Below are 26,468 nucleotides of genomic sequence, written 5' to 3'. Positions count from 1 at the left end.
AGCGACTGACAAAATTGACAGAACCACGAATGAACCAAAAAAAAAAACCAGCTTGCATCGTAAGCTACACTGAAAATATGGGGGCCGTCGACAGGAGCGACATGATGCTAAGTTCAGTAGAATGTGTAAGAAAAACTGTAAAATGGTATAAAAAAGTATTTTTTCATTTGATGGGTATGTTTCTGCTCAATGCGCATGCATTATATAAGACTCAAACGGGAAGAAATATTTTAGTATCTGATTTTCAACCGAAACTTGTCAAGGAGATCCTAGAGATTCACCACCAAACGCAAACAGAGGGACGTCGTGTAAGGAGATCGGCTGATGGTGACAATCCCTTACGCCTAACCGAGCGCCACTTTATCTCGCTAATCCCAGGAACTTCAAAGAAGAAGGCCGCCCAGAGAAGGTGTATTGTATATGCATAACATGATAAACGAAGTGACACAAGATACATTTGTGTAAAATGTAATGTGCCTTTATATTTGAATTTTTGTTTCGAGAGATATCACACTTTGAATTATTACTAATGTAATATGTTTTGTATTTTTTTTCTCCTAATAAAGTACCTTTTTCGAACAAAATAAGACTTTCTGAACAAAGATTTAAAAAAAGGAAACGATTTACACCGACAATACTGGATTTTGTGTCTCATTTATATCTCAGTAATAACGGTAGACTGCTACAGTCGTATATATACGCACTGGGTGAAAATAACGCGCACGGGGCGGGAGCCGCTGAGAGTAAATGCGCATTGAAAGGGTTAATTTATAAACGGTCACTGAGCAAAGCAGCGATGTTCAAAACTTTGCGACACTTGACTTGCATTCGGGAGGACGACGGTTCAAACTCGAGTCCGGTCATCCAGATTTAGGTTTTCCTTGGTATCTCTAAATTGTTTCTTTGAAAGTGCACGGCCGATTTCCTTCCCTGTACTTGACGCATTTGGAGCTTGTGCTCCGTCGCTAATGACCTCTACGTCGACGGGACATTAAACCAAATCTTCCTTACTTCCTTCCTGAGGCGTCAACCACTTAATTTTCTGCAAAAGTTTCGCTCCACGAAGAGCTTTACTCACAAAGAATGCTGACACTGATAACTGTAGTTTACCTCAGACTTACAGTGGAATGGTTTTGCTAGGTAAAAGACGTAGATTGTAGAAATGTTGGATAGTATATGCATAACGCGATCGGTGAACCACGTTTTACTACGTGGTTAATTAAATGTGGGACTTCGTTTCAGGGAGACTACAGGATCATTGGTGCACAATGAAAGAAAAAAATTTGCAAATGTGTGTGAAATCTTATGGGACTTAACTGCTAAGGTCATCAGTCCCTAAGCTTACACACTACTTAACCTAAATTATCCTGAGGACAAACACACACACCCATGCCCGAGGGAGGACTCGAACATCCGCCGGGACCAGCCGCACAGTCCATGACTGCAGCGCCCAAGACCGCTCGGCTAATCCCGCGCGGCACAGTGAAAGTAACTGATCTGATAAACTAGCATTTCTTATTACATCAATGGCAGAGAAGTCCCACGTTCGAAATTTTGCATCTCTTTTCACTTAGTAGCTGTAAATGAAAAGCTCATAGTTACAAAGTGTTAATATACAAGGATATGGTCTGGCTTTGAATCAAATAGATCAAATAAAAATACAATGAATTCGGTATATTATTAGTTTATGAGAGACCAATCTATTGATGCTTACATGATAGTAACTGGAACAAGAAAGATAGCTCGAAACAGCAAGGCTTCTCGTCGCTGTTCGCAGAGAAAAATGAAGGCTGTGCCTTCGTTTGTTTATAAGCGATCTTGTCACAGAAAATCAAATATCACTAGCGAAGTCTTTGGTCCTGTCCCTCACGACGTACATTTTAAACTTTACGCATAGAAGAAAGAAAATGAAAACTATATATGGGGGTCTTACAAGCCTTACTAAAGACTCACGTACTATGTAAGCCTGCAGGCTTTCGAGGCCATTAACATTGACTGTAAAATGTTCTAGGATGTTGGGCAGCTTCATGTTCAGTTCCCTGTGTAGTGTCGACGTAGAGGTCAAAAACTGTAGGGTAAGGCAGAGATTGTAATACATCCAGCAAATAATTGACGACGTAGGTTGCAAGTCTACTCTGAGATGAAGAGGTTGGCACAGGAGAGGAGAGGAATTCGTGGCGGGCCGCATCGAACCAGTCAGAAGACTATCGGAAAAAAAATCGACTTCTCAATCCCTCTGCTGACATTTTCTTCAGGATCATCTGGTGCTCAGCTATCCGTGAACGCAATAAGATCCCGAAGGAGATGTCAGCACAGTGGTCGAAATATAGATGGTGTAGAAGAAATTTAAGTTAACATGAAGTGGCCCTACATCTTGCAAGATTTTACCTTCATCTGATACTGTTCGCATATGCTAGGAAACCGACTAATTCCCCTATTAATGTAGTCTCGCAACCAGGTGGCAATGGGAATGACCTCTGCACATACACGAAACGAGAAGCGAAATTCCTGCATCAAACGTCAACCGTCTCGTTGCCAACGTGGGAAGGGGGCAAGTGTTGGTAATTCATGCTGCAGCGCCAGTGCGCGATGGCTAGGGATCGGAAAAACCGACTGCATAAAACAGATACCGCTATTCTGGTTCTGAATAAGTTGTACTTTTCGGTACTCGTTTGGTCTCGGTTGTAATAGGTTTTTTCTTTCATTTTTCACTAATAACCGTGTAAAAAAACGGCATGGCATATCAATCTGGCATAGCAACAATGCTCAAACCTTTGGATTTTAGTTGAAACTGTTCTTAAGAACGAGTAATTATTTGTAAACTTTCCGTTGTTTTGAAGATTGAGTTATTATAGAAACTGGGATAGGCGTTCACCGCTCTCTTACTAACAATGCCTACAGTTAGAAACTAGCAACAAGCACATGGCATGAGAATCGGTTCAGCGTTTCAGAGATAATGCACCTGTTGCCGTCTGGCATGGCCTGTTACACAGTATGCGTGGCATGCCCACACCTGGTGTATGCAGTAGTTCCTTGCTGTTGTCCTCGGTCATCAGTTGAGTTGCAGAACTGTATCATCCCTAGTGTAGCGGGACTTTGAATTTCGCCGCGCTACACTCGTTCCCTCAGATAAAAAATATCCCGTCGCAGCGGTATGAGCGCTCGACGGCAGAGAAAATACTAAAATGGTAACTCTTTTTTTGTTTTCTATCCGTTTTTTGTTCGTCTCTTGATAGCCGAAGATTAATACAGACGTGATCTGAGGCTGACGTAAAAAAAAACTTCATAGCTAGTCTTGATCTGATTTTAATGTGTAGACATATTGAGGAAGTTATGAAATTTGGAGGAGGGAAGCAACGTAAAATAAATTGCATTTAATATCAAGACGGTCTTGTGTACATTAGAAATTTCTGGACAATGAAACTTATTGCAAGATTTCGGAGTCGACTTTTCACACAGAAATGAAGGAGATTTTTGAAGAACTGGACGCCGCACGAAACAAGAAGACATGTTAACATTGTAAAGAATTAACTCTAAGCTATGCCATTTCCCCCTGTCAGTTACATTTTGTTATTCTATGTTCTTTTTCAATAATTTTTGTAGTGGAAATTGGTTTAACTTTTGCTCAAAAACGCCACAAGGACCACCCCAACAATAGCTTTTCCGAGTTACGAAGTCCGATTTGCTTTTCATTCTTTCCCTTTTTCACGGTCTCTCATCTCCATTTATTTTTTTATTAACCACTACAACTGGCTCCCGCGACAGGGCGCAATTTTCGGATGTGTCGTTTTTGAGCAAATTTGAAACTTTAATTTGTATTTTTTCCCAACAGAGAATAACCAAAAATCCTGAAGTTTAAAGGGTAACGAAAACACCAACTTTATTGTATCTAAGCAAATGATTATACAACAATATTGTAAAGAATTTTTGTAACTAATTCAATCTGTTTTCTTTTCATGGCATATATTGATGCAAAACTGTTATTTTGAGACCTTTTGGTGATTATCCGATGGAGATGTATTAAGAAAATCCATATTTTGACGAATAAGATTTACGCAGAAGTGATTGACCAGCCGCTGCAGGACAGAAAATTTAATGGTGAGTGACACAATTATGTTTCATTCAAGCATTCAATAGCCAACTGCAGAATCCATTTTTCCCTTTCCACACATCCTGTAGATTTCTTCTAAATTTTTCCAAAATTATCTATCTCTATTGTAGTGTGTGGTAATTGTAGTATTGTTGTAGCTGCATATGAAGATCGTGAATTTGACCGCCAAACAGTCATTTGTTACGAAAAATTTTGTCCGCCCTGCTGCATCTTTCTCAACCATTGTTTGCAATAGAGCAATCATTTACATTGACGAGAAAATATTTCAACCTAAATTTGAGTCAAATCTTTCTTAGTCAGACGTATATTATTCCCTTTTTGACTTACGATTATACATCGTATTACAATGGAACGCGGTAAGGTAGAGATAGTTTCGGCAGATGAGTTAAGTGAAGTAGATTCATCGTTCAACCAACAAGAAAGTCCGCGTTTCCCTCCATGGACGAGTTCACAGATCAATGCAATGATTTTGCCTCAAACTCGCAACATTTGTGATAAATGGCGACTTTAAATGACGAAATGTGTAATGGACGCGAGACTAGACCGTCAGCGCCATTGTTAACATCAATGTCAGAACCGAATATGAGACAAATTCAGCAATGTGACACAAATCGGACACAGGAAACTGACAAACTGGACCGACTATTAGAGTTATTTGCAGACATGAAACGAGACGTTAGTCAGAAAATTGACGCAAAACTGGACGCACTTGGTCAGGACTTTAAACAAAGGCTAGATAAAAGCGACGAAAAATTTGACGTATTAAACCGTACTATGACCGAAAATTTTGAACGAACGACAAAACAGATGACAGAATTAAATAGCACCACTCAACAGCTCAGCCAGCGATTTGAGACATTGTCCGATCGAGTAACTAAACAGGAAGAAACTTTGGTTACATTCACACACGAAACAAAAAACAATATCGCCCGATGTGAGAATCAGTTAACTCAAATAGTTAATGTGCATCAGGAAGTGAACACCCGTGTGGAAGAGTTAGCTCAGGCCCACACTTCAGCTAGCTCCACCCAAGAAAAGCTAACTGAAGAAGTGGGAAATATTAGCCAACAACTCACAATGGTAGTTCTTGAACAAACCCGCCTCAAAGAAAAGATAGAAAAACTAGAAGATCGAGTGGACCTCGCGTCACTAAACAACGGCACCAACATGGCCGAGAGAATTGTACATGAAGGTAAATTGTGTGACGACTATCTGGACAAAAATCTTGAAACAATTACACAGGACATACTTTCAAAAACAAAGACACATGTTAAAGACGAGACAAAACACATAGAAGACGAAGTGACAAAATTACGAGACAATGTTGTGCCGTGTTTGGCGATTGGTTTATTGCAAATGCATCGTCAGGGAACGACAAAACAGCTAAAACCATGGCTAATGACACAGACAGAACACCTATTGTGGAATCACCTATTACAAGTCAAAATTACAATGTGCCGCTTTCTTTTCCACCAAACGAGCAATATTACGGTACGACACCTAGAGTAGCAAGTGACACAAACTACGTCAATACAGTTATGCCAACCGGCATGGCCGATGACACGTTTGTAAGACATGGGTATTTCCAGACATTTTCCAGTGAGGACAAGCACAAAGTCCACCCTATTGTGTTTATTAGATCATTTGACGGTGTTTTTCCACGTAGTTGGTCAGAAGTCGATAAAATCAGATACGTCAGCAATCTCATGAGAGGACGAGCAGCTAAGTGGGGTGCCGCTATGAAACGGCGGTGCCTTACGTTTGAACAGTTCGAACAAGCCTTCTTGGACGAATTCTGGTCCGAGAATGAGCAACAGAGTCTTAGGAGAGAAGTGTGCAACCCAGAGACCTATGACCCGAAAAAAGAGACGTTAAGACAATACTTTGAGAGGTACCTAGACAAGACACTGTACTGGTCCAAACCAGTCGACTTGCCAGCGATAATTGACACTTTAAAGAGCCACTTACCCTTTCCATACCGAGACAGATTAATAGGAGTACCGGAGAATGACATTAAGAGTTTTTTAAACTTCTTAGATCAAATGGACGTAGTTTACAGAGGCGATTCACGCCATTCAAATTTTACGCATATTAGTAAACAAAATCAGTACCCACCCCAAAGGAATCGTAGTGACGGTGGTTGGTGGAACCATCCGTCCGCGCCGCAACACAATACGATGCCTGCGCGCGAAACATACTCAAATGGAAACGTGTATGACGGTAGGAACAACCGCAGAAATTCGTGGAATAATAATAATAACAACAATAATTATCACCCATAACTACATGCAAAATGAAAATCACAGACAGTACAACAACAACCGCAATAGGAGACGTGAGAATAACCGGTACAACCCGGGCTACTTTAACAGGAACATGCCATATAACAGACATAATTACCATCAAAACAATAACAATCCCAACAATCACCGACCGAATATGTGGAACACACAACATTCACGCATGACAAATCATAACCCTCCACGGAATCCGCCGCCGTTCCCCGGTACAGTTATGCACTCCCCGCCACGAAGTAGCAATAACAATTGCGGCGCGCCATCAGCTGACGCGTGGGCGCCAACCAGTCGGAATGTAAACATAGTGGAGCTGGTCAAAGAACCCGGCCAAACACAGCAGGCGACGGAAAACAGTCGATGACCGAGCTAAGCGCTCGTGCTTCGGTCGTGAGGTGTTGTAAGAGCGCAACGGCTGAGACGATTTGTTTCCTCAGGTACGATGACAAAATGACAGCAGAACAGGAATTAACCGACGAGATAAACATTAAATCAGACAGTTGTGTTAAAGAATTCATACAAGCTACGGCATGGGTTAAGTTTAAAGATTATGATGCACAAATTTTATTCGATACTGGTGCTGCTGCAAGTGTGATGTCAACCGCATTCTATAATGAATTGAAACAAATTATAAACATAACTACATTACCTGTACAGAATTGCCACGTGGTTAGTGCCACAGGTACTAAATCTAAGAACATACGCATGCAAGCCCTTGTTAACTTCACGTTTTCCAATACACAGTTCAAGTGTAATTTTCTGATTGTAGACAAGCTTATCGTACACTGCATCCTAGGGATGGATTTCTTGAATGAACACAAAGCAATAATAGATTTAAGTAATGGCATATGTCAATTATCCGTAGGAGAACAACTAATTAATGTTGAACTTAACAAGATGATTGAACCACGACAAAAACATTACGAAGTAAGTCAATTTCAATTGGTATGTCCTACTATAGTTAGTGCATGTAATTTAACACCTGAAGATTCAGACTATCAGGAGACTGAGCAGGATTTATTGTATCAGAAATGTGTCGAATCTATTTAACGAAACAACAGCAAGAAGAACTGTACAAATTATTATGTGATTATGCACAAGTTTTCAGTGAGAGGCCTGGTGTAATCAGAAGTTATAGCTACAAAATGGATGTTAAGCCACATAAACTTATTGTAGGACACATTATAATATTCCATGGGCGAAGAAACCTGCAGTTTTACGTGAAATCGAGCGTATGTTGACCTGGGGTGTCATAGAAAAATCACATTCCCCTTATTGCAGTCCTATCCTGGCGGTAGTCAAGCAAGATGGCAATGTCAGATTGGTGCTAGACGCACGTGAAATCAACAAAATTATTATACCTGTTAACACAAGACCCGTCAACTTGGACGAACAGTTGCTAAAATTTTATAATGTACAATACCTAACTAATATTGACCTCCGCTCATCGTACTGGCAGGTGTCCCTTCACAATGACAGTCGTAAATACACTGCTTTCCTTTGTGAAGGACGCAGTTATCAGTTTTGTGTGTTGCCTTTTGGTTTGCGCGTAAGCGCGGGCTTGTTCATCGACGCGCTTGACGCCGTTCTCTGCCCGTGTTTGTTGTCACGCGTCACGGCGTACGTCGATGACATCGTCGTGGCAACAAATACGTGGGAGGAACATATTGCTCTGTTACAGCAAATTTTATTTAAATTTTCACAAGCTGGAGTCACAGTAAATCTTTCGAAGTCCAAAGTAGGAAAGCGTGAAATCAAGTTTTTAGGCCATATTGTCTCGCCGGAAGGTATTCGTCCCGATTCTAAGAAGATTGATGCTATTCGTAATTTCCCTCCCCCACAAAACAGCAAACAGTTGAAAGCATTCTTAGGTTTATCTTCTTTCTTTCGGAAGTTTGTTTCAGAACAGCTTCTGAACAGCTCTCACCTGCTAACTTTACTGAAAAAGAACGCAATTTGGAGATGGACAGAGTTTTGCCAAGGTGATTTTCAGGCTATTAAAGATGCATTGGTGAACGCACCCCTCCTCTGCCACCCTGACATGACGTCAGATTTTTGCCTAGCCACGGATTCTTCATCATACGCCTTGGAGCTTTTCTATTTCAAATTCAATCCGAATCAAGACAATCTGTCATCAAACCGATAAGTTTTGCGAGCCGCTCACTCACTGAGTGCGAGAGGTCGTACTCGGTGACGGAGCGGGAGGCTCTTGCCATTATTTGGGCATTCCGTAAGTTTCGCTACTTTCTTTGGGGTAAACATACTCGCATATACACAGACCACCAAGCCCTTTCTTTCTTGCTATCATGCAAATTGCTTCATTCACGGCTCACCCGGTGGTGCCTTTCACTGTAAGAATACAGCTTCGAAATTATTTACATTGAAGGTAAATCAAACGTAGTAGCCGATGCCCTGTCCCGTTTGCCCCAAGGCATACAGGATTTTGCGGAACTTTCCTAGCAAACATCAGACTTTAACATCTTACTTATGTATGATGGTACATACGCCCCATACTACCGCAATATGTGCAAAAACTTTGCTTCACTTCAGGACAGCGACCCCAGGTGGTCAAATATCAAAAAGAAATTACGTACAGATCCTTCTTCACATTTACAAAAATATTACACAATACACAAAAATGTACTTTTTCATAGGCGTACCCCAGACTCGCACCATTGATGTGTCTCTCTACCCGACGCGCATGTTGACGATTTTATTCTGTTCACACACAAAACTTGGGGACACTACGGAGTCACCAAATGCACTGATAAAATATTACAGTACTGTTATTCTCCCAATCTGCGTCGGAGAGTGTTGCAAATTGTTCGTAAATGTATCATCTTCCAAAAAGCAAAATTTTCCAACCGATCATATTTGAATGAATTACATCCTATTGTACCAACCCGACCTTTGGAGATAGTATCATTGGATATCGCCGGACCTTATCCCAGAGGTCGTGGAGGTGTGAAATACATCGTTGCTGTATTTGATGTCTTCTCAAAATACTTAAAATTGTTTGCTATCCGCACTGTCAACGCATCTGCTATTACTAGACGTTTGACTAACAGTTACTTTACAAGGTTTGACAAACCCCACAGCATTATCACGGATAACGCACCCTATTTTACGGGAAGAAAATGGAAATCTTTTGTTGCCACACATAACATCAAACATATTCTTACATCAGCATTTCACCCGGAATAGAACCCCGTAGAAAGGATTTTTAGAGAGTTTGGTCAATTCATGAGAATACATTCACCTCACAAACACACAAAGTGGATCGAATTTTTAGCACCCTTTGAGCAGATAGTAAACAATTTGCCTCATGCCTCGAAAGGATATCCACCACAGGAATTATTATTAAACAAACCTGAACAGAACAAGTGGGCTATGCCCATTCCAAAGCTAACCGCATCCACAACACATTCACCTTTTGAAGAGAAAGTAAGACAGGCATACACTACGTTGTGCAATAAAGCCAAGATCAGGAAAGAGAGGTATGACAAACATGTTACAAATACACAAACCTATCAGGTTGATGACCTTGTTCTTTTGCGTTCACATCCCAAGTCTACACAGTTAAAACAACTGAACAGAAAATGGCAGCTATTATATTCAGGTCCTTTCAGAATAGCAAGCATACCTCACCCAGGTTGTTACTCCCTAGAATACCTGTTATCTCACAAGCCGAGGGGGCTGCATCCCCACAGACATTTGAAACCCTTTGTGCACTAAAACAACATAATATAATAATAACTAAGTTGAACATGAGCAAGTTGCTGTGAAAACGAGATCATAGATATTTGTATTGAATACACGAACATTAAGTTATACAGCCTAAGAACACAAACATTCATTTATGGAAATTATATACTGCAGTTATACTTGTACACATAATTATGAAGAGACGGTAAACACAGGTGAGTACACTTACTAAATGAGAAAAGATATTCATATAGGAATGAGACCTACGCAGGTTACATTGGTTGTTAATTGTAAATTATAAGGTGAATCAACAACTAGCTAGTTAATTCAAGGCACTACAATGAGAGGAAATAATAGCTATTGAGATCAGTAATGACATATCTATGTAGCAGAATGAATGAGGACGTAAGAATGAATGATCAGTATGAATGAGTTAATATTTAGGTTAATATAAGAAGGTAAGTTACTGTGAAGTAGTTCATGGAGACAAGAGATTATTTGAGGAAAATATTATTGGAGTTTTATGAGAATGGAAGTGCCAAATGGCCCCACGTATGTGATATATTAATGTTTGATGAGGAATATGTTTAATGTATAAGGATATATATATTACGATGAATATGTGAGTAAGGAATGAGTGAGAATGTTTTGGTAATATTGTGCTACATAGAGAAGTGAGTAAATAGTCTACATCTTTAAGATTACATAAGGATTTCAGTTTGAAAGAAAACATTTGTGATGAGTTAAAACACGTGAGTACAAGGCGTTAAAGGTGAATCTATTTACAGTGCCCTTGAAAATGAACGAATGTAAGAAAAGCAGAGTGAACATAATGGTGATTACAGCTGTTGAAAGAAGCGTAATAAGAATGTAACTTGGAAACACGTTAGCTTTAATTTATTTCAGAAGTGTAACTTAGTAACCTTTCGTTAAGTTTTGTTAAGCTGTTGTGTGAAAGAAAACATTTATAGTTCGTGTTCAGACAGGAGAATGATATTTTAAGAAACTTAAGTTGAAATATAATTTTTACACAGCCCTCATGTGAATACATTGGATTAAAAAAAAAATTACGAAAGTGAAATTTAGTGCCATATTAGCCTTTATTATAATTACATATGACAGAAAACCCTGAGGAAGCAAAAGATAGGAGAGTTATTAAGGCTGTTTTGCGACTCGTACAACACCTCCACTTAAGCGAACAGATGACAAAATTACATCTATGTTGAAGACAACATTTGACTTTTCAGGCTATGCAAGGTAAGTGCAAAGGAGAAGTGACCACCCGTGCAGCCGACGTCGAGCAACGGACACTGAGAGAGAGACATTTTACTGTCAATTATAAGACTACGTTATTTATTTATGTTTTATAGAAATAAATGATATATATATATATACATATATATATACACACAACATAAATAATGTTTAACCTTCATTAAAGTAGAAGAAAGTTCATGGTTGAACTCTTGAGAGGAAATTTGATATGTCATTATATCATACACATTATGAGAGAGACAATCTCTGAGATACATTTTCCATTTGTATAGACAGTATCCACAAGAAGTGGAGATATTGAGGATGTACTGAGCAGATATGCGATTCACTCATGCAAGGATTTGTTAAGGTATAATACGCTAAGTCATATGAACAATCACAACACAAACAGAGAATCTGTCATGATGTTACCCTACACAGACTTGACGTAAGGACACTTACATTTACCCATGATTTGGTAAATTGTAAGCACCCCCTTTCACACACCCCTTGAAGGTGATGCAAACATTATAACATATTGTGTACTCTTTTTATGTATTAGCAGTAGGATTTGGCAGATTTTAGGTAGTGAATAGTTTCTTCCAGTCTATCTTTCTTTCTTTCTACATTATCCTACCACCTACTGCAGCTGGGTATTGTTTGTTTATGGAATGTAAGAATATATTGTGTGACAGTAAACTTTCAGGTATGAATAAAAAGACATGAAGAAAACTGAATATTGATGGCATTACAAGCCTGGTCAACCACTAGCCAAGATATGGAATCAAAAGAAAGAAATAAATAATAAATGTAGGAAAGCCCGTGCTTTAAGTATTAAGTCTGATGTCCCTTGGCACGCCCAAACCCGAATAAAAAAATTAATACCCCAAAAAAAGAAAGCCAATGGGACTTAGTATAATTTTTTTTAGTGTAAATATTTCACATGCATCTTCTTGTAAATTTATATGTATATGTATATGTATATGTATATGTATATGTATATGTATATGTATTAAAACTTTGCATATTGTCAACATATTTTGAAACGTGACCACGAAATGTAAGCTTTCATAATTAACGATGTAAACATGCTTGGACAAAGTGAACTGTTGAAATGTAAATATGGCAAAAAAGTGTTGCAAACTGTGTTAAACTGTGAACATTATAAACGACGAATTTTGTGTTATTTGTGAAACTTATGTTGCATAAACGAAATAACTGTTTGTAAATCGATATAAACTGCAATTTACTTCGACGATAATGAGGATATTCACACTGCAAATGAACGTTTGTTGGCAAGTGTAAACAATGTGGTGAAACACCTACCTTTGCGAACATCGACGCCGTTGTTCCTGGCCCGCCTTCAGATGCTTTGAAGACAATAAACTCAGCACCTGTCGTAGAGGATGTGGAGGCTAAAAGCTACATCGACCATATATGCCCCGGGAACAATAGTCATGAAAACGCACAAGGACCTGGAATGTTGTGTCGTAACAGAAGACATGGACGTTGCTTCAGATCACGCACACGCTCAATCTTATGGTGTCACTGAACTTAACACGCCATTTATGCTGGAATAACAACTTGTAATGAACACTATGTGAAAGTGAATACTGTGCAAGATTGTCATAAAACAGCGATTTTGAAACTGCCGCACGCGAAATTCAGTGATGCTATTGCGCATGCGCAAAGACTACGTGCTGCCAGAGATGCATGGGGAAACCAACGCTGGAAGCGCACAACATTAACTGCGCTGGTGAGCAGCTTGCTCAAACACACACTATGTAAACATACTGTATATATATTAATTGTCTAAAAAGGATCAAAACTGTAACAAGTGTATGTAGTATATAGATTTAGAAACCAAGTGTTGACAAAGATAATCCTCTAAGTATGCACGTAGCGTTTCCTGGGAAAATATGTATAATAGAAATTTAGGTATATCTATTCTATTGTTTGCTAGCCTGCCACGCTAAATGTTTTAGCGTGACAGTCGAGGGGGCGATGTAGCGGGACTTTGAATTTCGCTGCGCTACACTCGTTCCCTCAGATAAAAAATATCCCGTCGCAGCGGTATGAGCGCTCGACGGCAGAGAAAATACTAAAATGGTAACTCTTTTTTTGTTTTCTATCCGTTTTTTGTTCGTCTCTTGATAGCCGAAGATTAATACAGACGTGATCTGATGCTGACGTAAAAAAAAAACTTCATGGCTAGTCTTGATCTGATTTTAATGTGTAGACATATTGAGGAAGTTATGAAATTTGGAGGAGGGAAGCAACGTAAAATAAATTGCATTTAATATCAAGACGGTCTTGTGTACATTAGAAATTTCTGGACAATGAAAGTTATTGCAAGATTTCGGAGCCGACTTTTCACACAGAAATGAAGGAGATTTTTGAAGACCTGGACGCCGCACGAAACAAGAAGACATGTTAACATTGTAAAGAATTAACTCTAAGCTATGCCATTTCCCCCTGCCAGTTACATTTTGTTATTCTCTGTTCTTTTTCAATAATTTTTGTAGTGGAAATTGGTTTAACTTTTGCTCAAAAACGCCACAAGGACCACCCCAACAATAGCTTTTCCGAGTTACGAAGTCCGATTTGCTTTTCATTCTTTCCCTTTTTCACGGTCTCTCATCTCCATTTATTTTTTTATTAACCACTACACTAGTTTGGAAGCATTTGACAAAGTGTGGTGGCAATGAAGTACAATGCTCCATTTGTATTAAAAGATTAGAAATGGAAGGAGGCCCAACAAACTTGTAACGTCACGTTAGCATAAAATATTCACAATGTATCTTGGAAGAGGAAATAAATCCGATTGATACACCTCTAATTTAACTCACATGCTAGGAACTAGAGATAATAGCTGAATCCTTAATTTGTTCTGCCTTCAGGGTGAAAAATGATACTATCCTACTACAGTGGCGCTGCAAGAGGTCAACTTGTGGCTTCCCACTGTCACGGTGTCCGTCCCTTTCACCTCCACAATCTTTGCTGGACACAGTGAGACAGATTTCTGCTGCTGCCTAAATCCCGTATCGATCGTGATGTCGTACTCCTTCATTAAATTTTGTGTCTTTGTTCGAAAACTACGTTTATTACTGGAAGTAATAATGTACCTAAAATCGGGTGTTTCAGAAACCGGTTACTTTGAGTGTTTTTTACAGTCTGCTTAAACTAGAGACGAAAACCGGTTGTTTCAGCGATAACGGCCATCGCTACTAGAGGCTGCTTCGACTTCTGATGACACGAGGATATTAGGAATTCCAGCGAGATCTGTTTTCTTCGAGTTGAGTAATCCAACAGTGCCGGTGGCGTTTATTTCAGTATGGCCCAGGAGCGAGTTTGTGGTGAGCCTACTGCTTCGGTGGTTCTGGTCTTCCTTCCTCCAGCGTTAGCGTTGTTTTCATTGGCTGGCACTCTTGTGCCCCGCTTCGCGTCGCGGGTCGTTTGCCCGGTAGAGGGCGTAACGCTTGTGGCGCACGTGGCGTGAGCCAACCACAGCAGAGCACTGGCGGGCAGGAGGGGTGCGGTAATTCCCCGTGACGTGGCTTCGCCGAGCCGTGATGCCCCCTACAGCACGTGGTACATTCCATCCATTGAGCACAGTACACCGCATTTGCTACCCTTTCCTTGCTAAGAGGACACATTAGCGCACGGCGCGGTAACACCGTTGTTCACAGCTACGGGAGGGGCAAGTGAGTTGCAGTACGGAACACGTAAAGCTAAGCGCGGGTACGAAAAGTAAGTAATCCCCGTCCTGACAACATTTCGTCGGGATCTTCATAAGAACGACGAATTTCAAAAATATTGTGAATGTAGGAAAGTCAAATGACCAATCATTTCTTGCATAGCAATGGGTCCGGGTCAACCAGAATGCCTTACCAGAGATATTCAGTCCAATTTGGACAATTTAATGCTTGTGATTGGTCGTCAGAATTCTTCATTGATAGGTCAAAAGAATTTCAGCCCCGTGGAAGACCGTCATCTGGAGAGCGGATACTATTAATGTAGCGATCCTCATTAAGGTGATAAATAGTTGGAGAAATGTGATTGCTCAGCAGGCTGCTACTCAAGGCCACCGGAACCAAAGGCCATATTTCCGTGTCCCGTACTTAGAAAACTTTCTCACAGCCTCAATTTCCCATTGCATTTCCCCTGCAGCCTCGTGAGAAGGATACTTCAGGACAGTGATGAATATGACTGTGTAAATCGTTCATGTGCAGGCAGAAACGAGATTTGTATGCCTGTATTGTTACATACCAACATCCAAGCATCCTGATAGCTACCCTATTGTGGTTACTAGTCCCAGCTATCCATGTGACATACTTACAACACCTTAGGTAAGTGGTTCCCAACTTAGGGATGATTATCATCAGAGGGGTAAAATGATGGTTTCTGGGAGGCAAAAACAAAAAGGGGTCGATCATACTTAATTGGTACACGTAATTATTTTGAAAGACTCAAGTTGCTGTTGTGGTCCTCTGTAGGAAGACTGGTTTTATGCAGCACACGACGCTATTCGTTCCTTTGTAAGTCTCCCATGTCCAAATAACTAATACAGCCTGCATCCATTCGGCCCTGCTTACTGAGATCGTCTTGGTCTCTCATTACAATTTTACCCCCCCCCCCTCTTCCGTCCACTATCAAACTGATGGTTTCTTGATATCTCAGAATGTTTCCTTATCAACTGATCCCGTCTTTTAGTTAATGTATGTCGCAAATTTCTTTTCTCCCCAATTCTATTCAGTCCTTCGCAATGCAACGCGTTCTACCAAATCTAATTTTCAGTACTCTTCTGTAGTTCCATATTTCAATGGCGTCAATTCTTCACATATCAATGGCCTCAATTCTTCTCTTGTCTGAACTGCTTATTGTTCCGTACAAGGCTACACTCCAGAGAAATGCCGGAGGAAGAGACTTCCTAACACTTAAATCAGTATTCGATGTTAAAAAACTTCTTTTTTTCAGAAACGCTTTTCTTGCCATTGGCAATCTACATTTTATGTCGTCTCAACTTCGGCGATCATGAACTACCCAAATAGCAAAAATCATCTACCACTTTTACCGCTTCGCTTCCTACTCCTCTCTATTGCTTTTGTTTTGTCTGTGTTAAAAAATGGTTCAAATGGCTCTGAGCACTATGGGACTTAACATCTGAGGTCATCGGTCCCCTAGAACTTAAAACTACTTAAACCTAACCAACCTAAGGACATCACACACATCCACGCCCGAGGCAGGATTCGAACCTGTGACCGTAGCAGTCGCGCAGTTCCCGACTGAAGCGCCCAGAACCGCTCGGTCACTGCGGCCGGCTTTTGCCTCTGTTAAAATAACACTTATAATCTGCTTCCAAGACACTGTCCATTCCGTTCAATTGTTCTTCCAAGTTCTTTGCTGCCTCTGACATATTTACGGTGTTAAAGTTTTTCTTCTCCCTGAACTTCCATTCCATCTTCAAATATTTATCTGGTTTTCGTAAATCTTGTTCAATATACACACTGAATAATATAAAATATAGGCTGAAACCTTGCCTCATACTTTTCTCCACCACTGCTTCGCATTCATGCCCTTCGACCTCTGTGAATGCCATCTGGTTTCTTTTTAAGTCGTGAATAATCTTTCGCTTCCTGTAATTTACCCATGTTACCTTCAGAGTTTGAAACAGGGTATCTAGTCAACTATGTCAAAAGCTTTCTCTAAGTCTACAAGTGCTGCAAAGGTGAGTTTGCGGTTCTTTAACCTATCTTCTAAGAAAAATTGTAGGGTCAACATTGCCTCGCGTGTTGGTACATTCCTTCAGAACAAAAACAAATCATCCGAGAGGTCGGCTGCTGCCAGTTTTTCCTGTCTTGTGTGAATAATTCATAATTCATATTACTTTTCTGCTATGCTACCCTAGCTAGTTATGAGATTCGGTCATGAAAGAGGCAGTGAATATAAAGAGCACTTAACGATTATATCGACTGGGGCGGCAATTTCCAGGTGAGTTCCATTTTGGAAGTGGCGTCAGTAAAAATACAAGATGACGATTATTGAACTATATGAAAAAATGTAAATTAGTTACAAACTACGGCGTGCACACACCATATTCAACATATGAACGTCACTACAGATATTCTTATTTAGGTTATGACATGTTCGATATGCCTGCCATCATTGCCGATGATGTGGCGCAGACGAATAGCGAAATTCTGCATAACCCGCTGAAGTGTCCGAACATCGATGACCACCTGAAAGGCTGTTTTCAGCTCAGCAACGGTTTTGAGGTTATTACTGTACACATTGTCTTTAACATAGCTCCACGAAAAGGAGTCGCATCTCTTCAGATCCGGAGAATATGGCGGCCATTCGAAGCCCATGCCAGTGGCCTCTAGGTACCTCGGAGCCAGAATGCGGTCACCAAAGTGCTCCTCCAGGACATGAAACGCTCCCCTGCTTCGATGGAGTCGAGTTCCGTCTCGTATGAATCACGTCTTGTCGAAATCGGGGTCACTGTGGATAACTGGGATGAAATCATCTTCCACAATTTTCACGTGCCGTTCGGTAGTCACCTTACCACCAAGGAATATCGCACCAATTATTCATTGCTAGACATTGCACACCATATAGTCAGCCGTTAAGGCTGAAGAGACTTTTCGATCGCGAAATTCGTATTCTCAGTCCCCCCAATGCGCCAGTTTTGCTTATTGACGAACCCATCCAAACATAGTGGGCCTTATCGCTAAAGCAAACCATTCCTGCGCATTCAAATTCCTATCATGCACCGCGACCAACCGCGAAGTTTGAACATCCTAACGCAAACCGTTCAGAAGCTATGACGATTTTATTTCAATAATTTTCAACCTCTGTGTCACGAAGGTTCTGATGTGAAAGTAGCAGAGTGCAGGGGTGTACCTAGAAAATTTTCTAACAGCTTCCACTTCCACAGTGGGTGGGATTGTACGGCCACATGATCCACGAGAGAACATTTGTATCTGCTGTTTATGGATTTTAGTGTTTGTCGTCTGAGTAACAAGTGTAGTTAATTTAACGTTTCTCATGAATTGTTTTCCTCTGGGAGCTATTTTCAATGCTACGTATTTAATCCCCTTTAGCAAATGTGCTGACTTATCCTTTCTTCATACTATGTTTATAACGACGGCTTTCACTTCTCAATGTTGTACGCCGTGTGAGCTCATTCATGTTGTCAGTAGGCGACGACGACCTCATTTGTTAAAAAAGAACCTACGTGTTCTCGCAGTCAGAAGTTGTATGACGTATTTAAGACACTGGACTCATAATTATGAAGAAAACACTTCTACAGAATGAACATGCTTAAGAAAATGTGTTAACTTTTCTGCATTGAATTTTACACATTTATTTCGACCGATTTAGGTTTCAACCACCATCCAGGCAAAAACAAAAACCATACGACTTTTAAATTTCAAATGTAATGCCACAGAAAAATGTCACACTACAAGGCATATTATGATACACATCAACAGTTATTAGTGATAATTGTTGATGTGTATCAGAATATGGCCTGTAGTATGGGGTTCGTCTATAGCTTGATATAGGAAATGTTATCAGAATATGCCGTCTATAGCATAATATAGGAAACGTTACCAGAATATGCCCTGTAGTATGGCGTTCGCCTATAGCATAATGTAGGAAATGTTAAAGTCATATTGTTTTTTGCTTTTCCCTGTGTGATATTTGAAATTTTAAACCGGTCGGAATAAGTGCCTAAAATTCAATACAAGGAAGTTAACACGCAATTTCTGAAATTATGAAGTACCAGAGTAATAAAAACTGAAACCAACAGCTGTATTGTAATTCAAACGTCGTTTATTCAAAATATGCTACTAGTTTATACATGAAAAAGTGTCATAATGAGGCCCCAAGCGTAATCTTACTTCAGCGTGCGAAAGAGAAAGATCCACAAAGTCTTCAAACAGAAACAGTACAGATTATTAAACATGTAACACCAGGATGCAGAACCAACAAACTTTACTGCAGAAGGGCCAAAATTAATTGAGTTGATTCTGACCCCGCTGCATTCGAAACTGTTGGTTGCACATGCTGGTGTTACATGTTTAATAAGCTGTACTGTTTCCGTTTGAAGACTGCGTGGATCTTTGTTTTTCGCACGCTGATGTAAGATTACGCTTGGGGCCTCAAGATGACACTTTTTCGTGTCTAAACTTGTAGGATATTTTGAATAAACGACGTTTGAATTACAATACAGCTGTTGGTTTCAGTTTTCGTTATTGAAGAACTTCATGTCTAACTGTTATGCTACTGTCATCGATGGATTACCAGAGTCATAATTATGATGTGCTGGCTTGAAATAGACATTGGATCTTGATTTAGTTTTTGCATTTTCTTTAAATCAGGCGGCTTCTGCTGCCGTTCCTTTAGAAGATTACAACTGTTTACAAGTTCCATAGTTCTGGAACTGGGGCAGAACCCCGCCTTCATAGATATCAACGCTGAGGTACACTGAATTTAACGTTCCTTCAGAGTGAGTGTGTCTGTGTCAACACGTTCAACCACGTCAGTCACGGGTGGTCCAGTAAGTGATTATAAAGCAAGCGAGAATTGAGTTACTGCTGAGAGATATAAACCACAGAGGACAAGTCACAAACTGAATTAGACGGGACAGCTACAAAGACAACTTTGTAAACAAATTACCGCCATACTGATCTAAAATTTGTGTTGAAACTATGCATAATAGTGTTTGTCCCAAGTCTGACGCAGTCTACGGCGTAAACGATAGTAGCATTTGTTCGCATGGAGTAACACCTGGCACCACCTCTGGACTTCAGTGTTACGGGCATTACACAGCATACTAATTTCATTGTTCTCTCAAAAGACTGCAACTAAGTAAAGTTAAAGAGGAACCAAGCTAATGATAACCCTAGTCTGACGTTAATGCCACCATAATTACACAATTTCCTAGCAAATAATCTAATCGCGACAGTTTAGATACTCTCGCCCCACATCCCATGGACGCGTTAGTGCGGAAGTTGTTCAAGGATTCTAAAGCCATTAAGAGCAAGGCTACCGCCTTAGACACGTTGCTAGCCTTTTGTGAAGAAGACTGTAGGCAGTTTGTACGGAGTGCGACTTATCGGCACCGACAGGTACAGGACGATATAAGGAGCTAAGAAATCTCTGCAGTCACGAAAAAGATACATAAAACTAGAAACACGCAAAACGAGTAGGAGTGATTCTCTTATTTCCAATGTACGTTCTGAGAAAGAATGTTAAAATAGTTTCACTAGGAGTATTTTAAGGCAAATAACCCCGAAAGAAAAAGCTGCTGAATACCGGTAGACGCAGTTGTAACGATCAGTATAGAAACAGAACACAACAACTTGAAACACCAAAAATACATTGGATCTCTCCACCGAAAGTTGAGAAGCTTCTTCAATAAGAAATGCATTGATGAAAAAAAAATTGAAAATCAATAAATAATTAATGTAGATTAATATATTTGTCTAGGTAAGATATTTAAGTGATAAACACTACAAGATCACAGGTTAACACAAGCACGAGATACGTCAATGCGAGTATCAAATTTTGGTAGTTAATAAAGGGTGTAACAGCCAGAATGTTGAATGCAGGAATACAATCGTTCGTGCGTTGTGTTGTACAGGTGCCTAACGTCAGTTTTTGGGAAGGAGCTCCATGCCTGTTGCACTTGCTCGGACAATACAGGGACGCTTAATGCTCTTTGTGGATGACAGTAGAGTTGTCGTCCGATGATGCCCCATATGTGATCGGCTGGAGACAGATTAGGTGATCGAGCATGCCGATGCAACATGCCGACACTCCGTAGAGTGTGGGGTTACAATAGTGGGTGAGCGTTATCCTGTTGGAAAACACCCCCTTGTACACTGTTTATAAATGGCATCACAACATGTCGAATCATCATATTGACGTACATTGTCTAGTACGCAGACAGGTTGTTTTCCAGCCCTCAACTGACCTTCGTCTAGCCAAAAGACGGCAGAACAACCTTTCATCAGAAAACACAAGATACCTCCACCCTGCCCTCCAATGAGCTCTCACTTTACACCAGTGAATTCGCAAATTGTGATGGTTTGGGGTCAGTGGAATGCACGCTACAAGGCGTCTGGCTAGGAGCTGTGCTTGAAGTTGGCTATTTGTAGTAGCTCGTTATATCGCTACGCTCAAATTTCTGCTGCAGATGCAGTACCATGTGCAAGAGCCATATGTCGAACACGATGGTCTTCCCTCTGGGTACTGACACTGTCTGTCTGGAGCTCGGTATCCTTGCAACCGTGCCTCGTTACCAGGGCTGCCAGCCATGCCAAGTCGTTCTGCAGTATCACAGAAGGATTCAGCTTCTCGTAGTCCTAGTGAAGAACCTCAGTCAAAGTCAGTGAGATGTTGACAAAGGCATCTTTGTCATCTTGAAGGCATTCGCGACTAGCATCAGCTCACCACGTTCAAAAAGCGTCCTCATCTGCTACTGGCGCGAAATTCGAACAGACATCATTTTACAGAAGCAGAAAACACCTAACAACTTTCGTTTATGTCGCACGACTCCTTCTCGGTGTAACGTCTTTTTATCGTTGTATGAGTTTTTAACGTCAGGAAAGGAAACTAAAAAAGCCAAACAATGATGTACAGATGTAGCCTACTGTGGATAACAGAACATCATTTGAAAAGCACAGAAGACGGTAAGATGCACTACATGGACAAGTAATATTACATTACTGTAGGCATAATACACTCCCGTAAATAATTAGTCCACCCTTTTAGTGGTTTCCATTTCACTGGGGATATGTTGTTGCAAAAGTGCATACGGAGTACATAAAAAGATTACATTTACTGTTCAATAGCAGAAGCGTTTCTGAGGTACCAGGTATCGAACCATGCTGAAACACCCATTTTAGTACGTGATGTAGTCATTATGGGCAGGAATGCAGGCACTGACTCTGGCATCAAGTCGATCGTACAGTCGATCGTTATGCCTCCCTCTCGACCTGTTCACATAGTTCGGTAAGAGGTGTTGGTTGACGAGTCGCACAAGTCCCACACTTACTCGACAGGAGACATGTCGAGAGATCGTGCTGGTCTCTCGAAGTTGCAGCACGTCTTGCTGAGCGCATCTTGCAGAGCACGTCGATTTTCAGTGGCAGCGTTTTGGCGGGCATTATCCTGCTGGAACAGCACATCACGACATTTTGCACTCACCGAGCGCTGGTGAGCATTCCCTCCAGAAACTTCAACAATGAACGACAGTTGTAGCTGATGGCACACCAGACCATAAAGCCACTTGCGCACAGGCAGAAATTGCTTTCATCATTTAAGACCATGGCGCGCCGTACCATCTCCCAAGTGATCCTGTAAAAGCCACCAATCGAACCGTGGATGTCGATACTGTGGTGTGGATGCCAGTTGTCCCACTGCTAATAACCGGTTCACAATAGTTCTTGTTGACACGTCTGGGCTCACAAGTCCTCCTACCTGTGCTGTGGTAGCTGTACGATCTGCCACTGCTGCCCTTACAATACGACGATCCTGGCGGGCGTTTGTGTGTTCCGTGGACGTCCAGAACCTCACGTACACGTGAGAATGTTCACGTGGCCATTGATACCAACATCAATGCACAACTGACGCAGCACCTCCAACTTGTGGGCAATTCACCGAGAGGACCACGATTTGATCCTTTTCGAACTCATTCAGTTGGCTGTAGGAAGCACGAGTGCGTCTCGTGGGATGATTGGCTGCTTGCCTCATATGTTTGCATCACATGTGCCTTCTGGATGTGAGCATTTCCTATTAGAGGTTAAACACAAATGGCCCTCTGGTAGCTGTGTGACTATTCTATCTGTCGGCGGACAACGTTGAAACCACTACTAATACATGTGCTATACAGCAGGTGGCACATGTCATCATCGGAAGAAAATCGACGTTGTCTTTACATGTATGCTAATTTCTCTTCCAAGCAGTGGATAAGGAAAGGGAATGTCCATATATAAAAAAACGTTGAAATGAAGTCCCAGGTCACAGATAGAAAAATAAACTGTTTTGAACAGCATTTTTCATTGTTGTACAGACTTGGATACTACAAACGACTGATGTGAAAACTCATCTCACACATTTCTCACGGCCCACCTTGGAAGCCATGCATCAGGACAGTCAGATACTGTATGTCTTGAATGCCGAAACGAATTTTATTCAGTACCATACATACGGATATTATTGAAAGATTATCGTATGAGGCAAAATCTGAGGCTGGCTGAGGATTTCTTGGTAGTATATATCTCGCATGAACAATCATAGACAAATGGAGAAGTAAATTCAAGTGTGCACTAGGAAAGTGTATTGGAACTCTTTGAGACGTACTGCTAATCTCGCAGGACAGGACAGATAGTTAGATTGTGGAAAAGGGACAAAATAAGGGGCTTCATTATTTGACAAGCATTAGAAGATTCCCAAAATTTTTTTTAAAACGCACAGCTTTAATCTTTGGCACTTAATTACCGGCTGAAAGCCACTTTAATTTAAAAACAGCTGAAGGCCAATAACTTAAAATGCAAGCCTTACCATTAAACAGTTCTTTAGTTAGGCTGAAGTAACAAATTAAATTCAAGTCGGCTGAAGGCCTAACACTTAAAACTCCATAACATTAACTTTTTTAAAATACCAAAGGCCTTACTTGAAACAGTTCTTTAATTTAGGCTGAAGGCCTTAAAAGCAAATAACTCAAACTCAAAATCGGCTGAAGGCCTAAGAATTAAAATTCAACAACATTAAAATTTTTAAAATGCCAAAGGGCTTATTTGAAACAGTACCTTAAACTAGGCTGAAGGCCTTAAGAAAAAAATGGTTCAAATGGCCCTGAGCACTATGGGACTTAACTTCGGAGGTCATCAGTCCCCTAGAACTTAGAACGACTTAAACCTAACTAAACTAAAGACATCACACACATCCATGCCCGAAGCAGGATTCGAACCTGTGACCGTAGCAGTCACGCTGTTCCAGACTGTAGCGCCTAGAACCGCTCGGCCACCCCAGCCGGCGAAGGCCTTAAGAGCAAAACAACTCTAATTTAAAGCAAAAATCGGCTAGAAGCCATACAAGTACAAACAACAAGAACAAATTTTAAAAAATAATGCAGTACACCCAAGGGCGCTCAGACGTTCGAGGGTCGGCCTGGAATTCAAACACTAACGCTCGCTTAGTTGAGACAGACAGTCGGCCCAACCATTTTCAATCTGCTGGGAACCAAACCGACAGACAGTCAACAGAGCAATGATCAAGATCAGTTCCACTCAACACTTGCACCAAAATTCAAACGATGCTAACAGTGGAGGCTGGAACAAAACCAGAACTGATCACAGACAACCCATAAGCGGTGGACGACCCAAATACACGTCCGAAGAAACGGCCAAGCAAGGTCGTTGCCACTCAAATGTGTGTGATGGCAGTCGTCGGGCGAGTGATGGCTATCCTGTCCTTCCTCGCTACTCCGCGCCAACCGACCAATTCAGAGCCAGTACGCCGACAACCTTTAAATAACTTGTCAGAGAAACCACATAAACTACACAAAGTTTCACGAACACTTGCACGAAGAACTAGACAATGCTAACGGCAGTGACTGAGCAAAGCAAGGACGAATCACGTGTTGGCACACACAGCCAACCCAAAGCGATCGCCGGCCAAATATACATCGTGCGAAAAGATGATCGATCGACAATCAACAAAAGTCGTCCCCACTCAAATCATGTGTGTCGGCAATCATCGGCGAGTGATGGCTATCCGCGCCTCACTGGCGCTGCATGCCCCACTGGTGCTACAACGCGACTGCGCCAACCGACCAACTGCTACACATCAGCACGGAGACAGCACTAAAATAACTGGACAGTGAACATCACAGGCTACGCACAATTTCACAAACACTCAGCCACCAGGGCGGCAGAGAACTTACATCAACGCTATCACAGACGCCGACGCAAGCGTCTCCACGACCGCTGACGGAGCGGCCGCGGGCGCTGACCGCGGACAGAGCGCCTTGCGGGAGCAGGGGATACTAGTCGGTCGCGCGCCCTCAGAAGCTCAGTTCGTCAGCGCACCTGATAGTGGTGATGTGTCTGATCATCGAAACATTGTGCTCGTTGACCCGGCAGTACACCGGTGAACTGTTCGATCTACTAATGTTGTAGTTCACATTTAATGACTTTTACATGCCAACATGGCATACAACTTTGTCACAAGTGCCTTATGTATCGCTGTTGTGTTTTACTGTTCAGTGATTTTAAGTATTTGACTGATTTTTGAAAGTATTAATTGTTATTGTTGTGGACTTGCACTGTTATTGTATTAAATGTTGTATTTCTGACAACTGGAGAATACTGTGATGAATACAATAGGATTCCTAAATCCCTGATAGGACGCCTCCCTTCCTGAGGTTTTCTTCATCAACGGGAGGAGTAGACTGCCACTTATCCGTTTGCGCTGTATCTGTTCAATTGAAATTCATAATATTTGTATATTTTTTCATGGGTTTTTGACTTTTCGGAAACACAATTTTGACCATCTGTTACGTATTGAAACGGTACGTTCTCTATTTTCGATATGTGCTTAAAAATTTCGTAACACCTGTTTTGCACATGAGTGTAAATTTGGTTTTCTCTCCTTTAGGATGATTTGAAAATGGGTCCCGGCCCGAAAATAAAAAAGTGAAATTTGCAGATTTGGCTGGTTTTTTCGTTGCACTGGTCACAAGTTCGTTTGACCAACTGGAGAGCGTCACAGATATGCTCTAAAAACTGGTCTAGCAGGCGCTTAAAGATTTCTTGTGAAAACTTGCTTACGTAACTACAGGAACTAACTTTAAATGGTGCATCTGTGAATACGCTATAACACTGTGCGTGTCAGTACTGCAGGGAGCGTTTGCATAGAATTAGAATAATTGCAGCACACGTAGATGCGTTTAAGCAGTCGACGGCCGCGTTGGTCTAGCGGTTCTAGGCGCTCAGTCCGGAACCGCGCGACTGCTACGGTCGCAGGTTCGAATCCTGCCTCGGGCATGGATGTGTGTGATGTTAGTTAGGTTTAATTAGTTCTAAGTTCTA

This window comes from Schistocerca serialis, chromosome 9 (genome assembly GCF_023864345.2).
Source record: "Schistocerca serialis cubense isolate TAMUIC-IGC-003099 chromosome 9, iqSchSeri2.2, whole genome shotgun sequence".
In the NCBI taxonomy this organism is placed as follows: domain Eukaryota; kingdom Metazoa; phylum Arthropoda; class Insecta; order Orthoptera; family Acrididae; genus Schistocerca; species Schistocerca serialis.
This window is presented reverse-complemented; position numbering follows the sequence as displayed.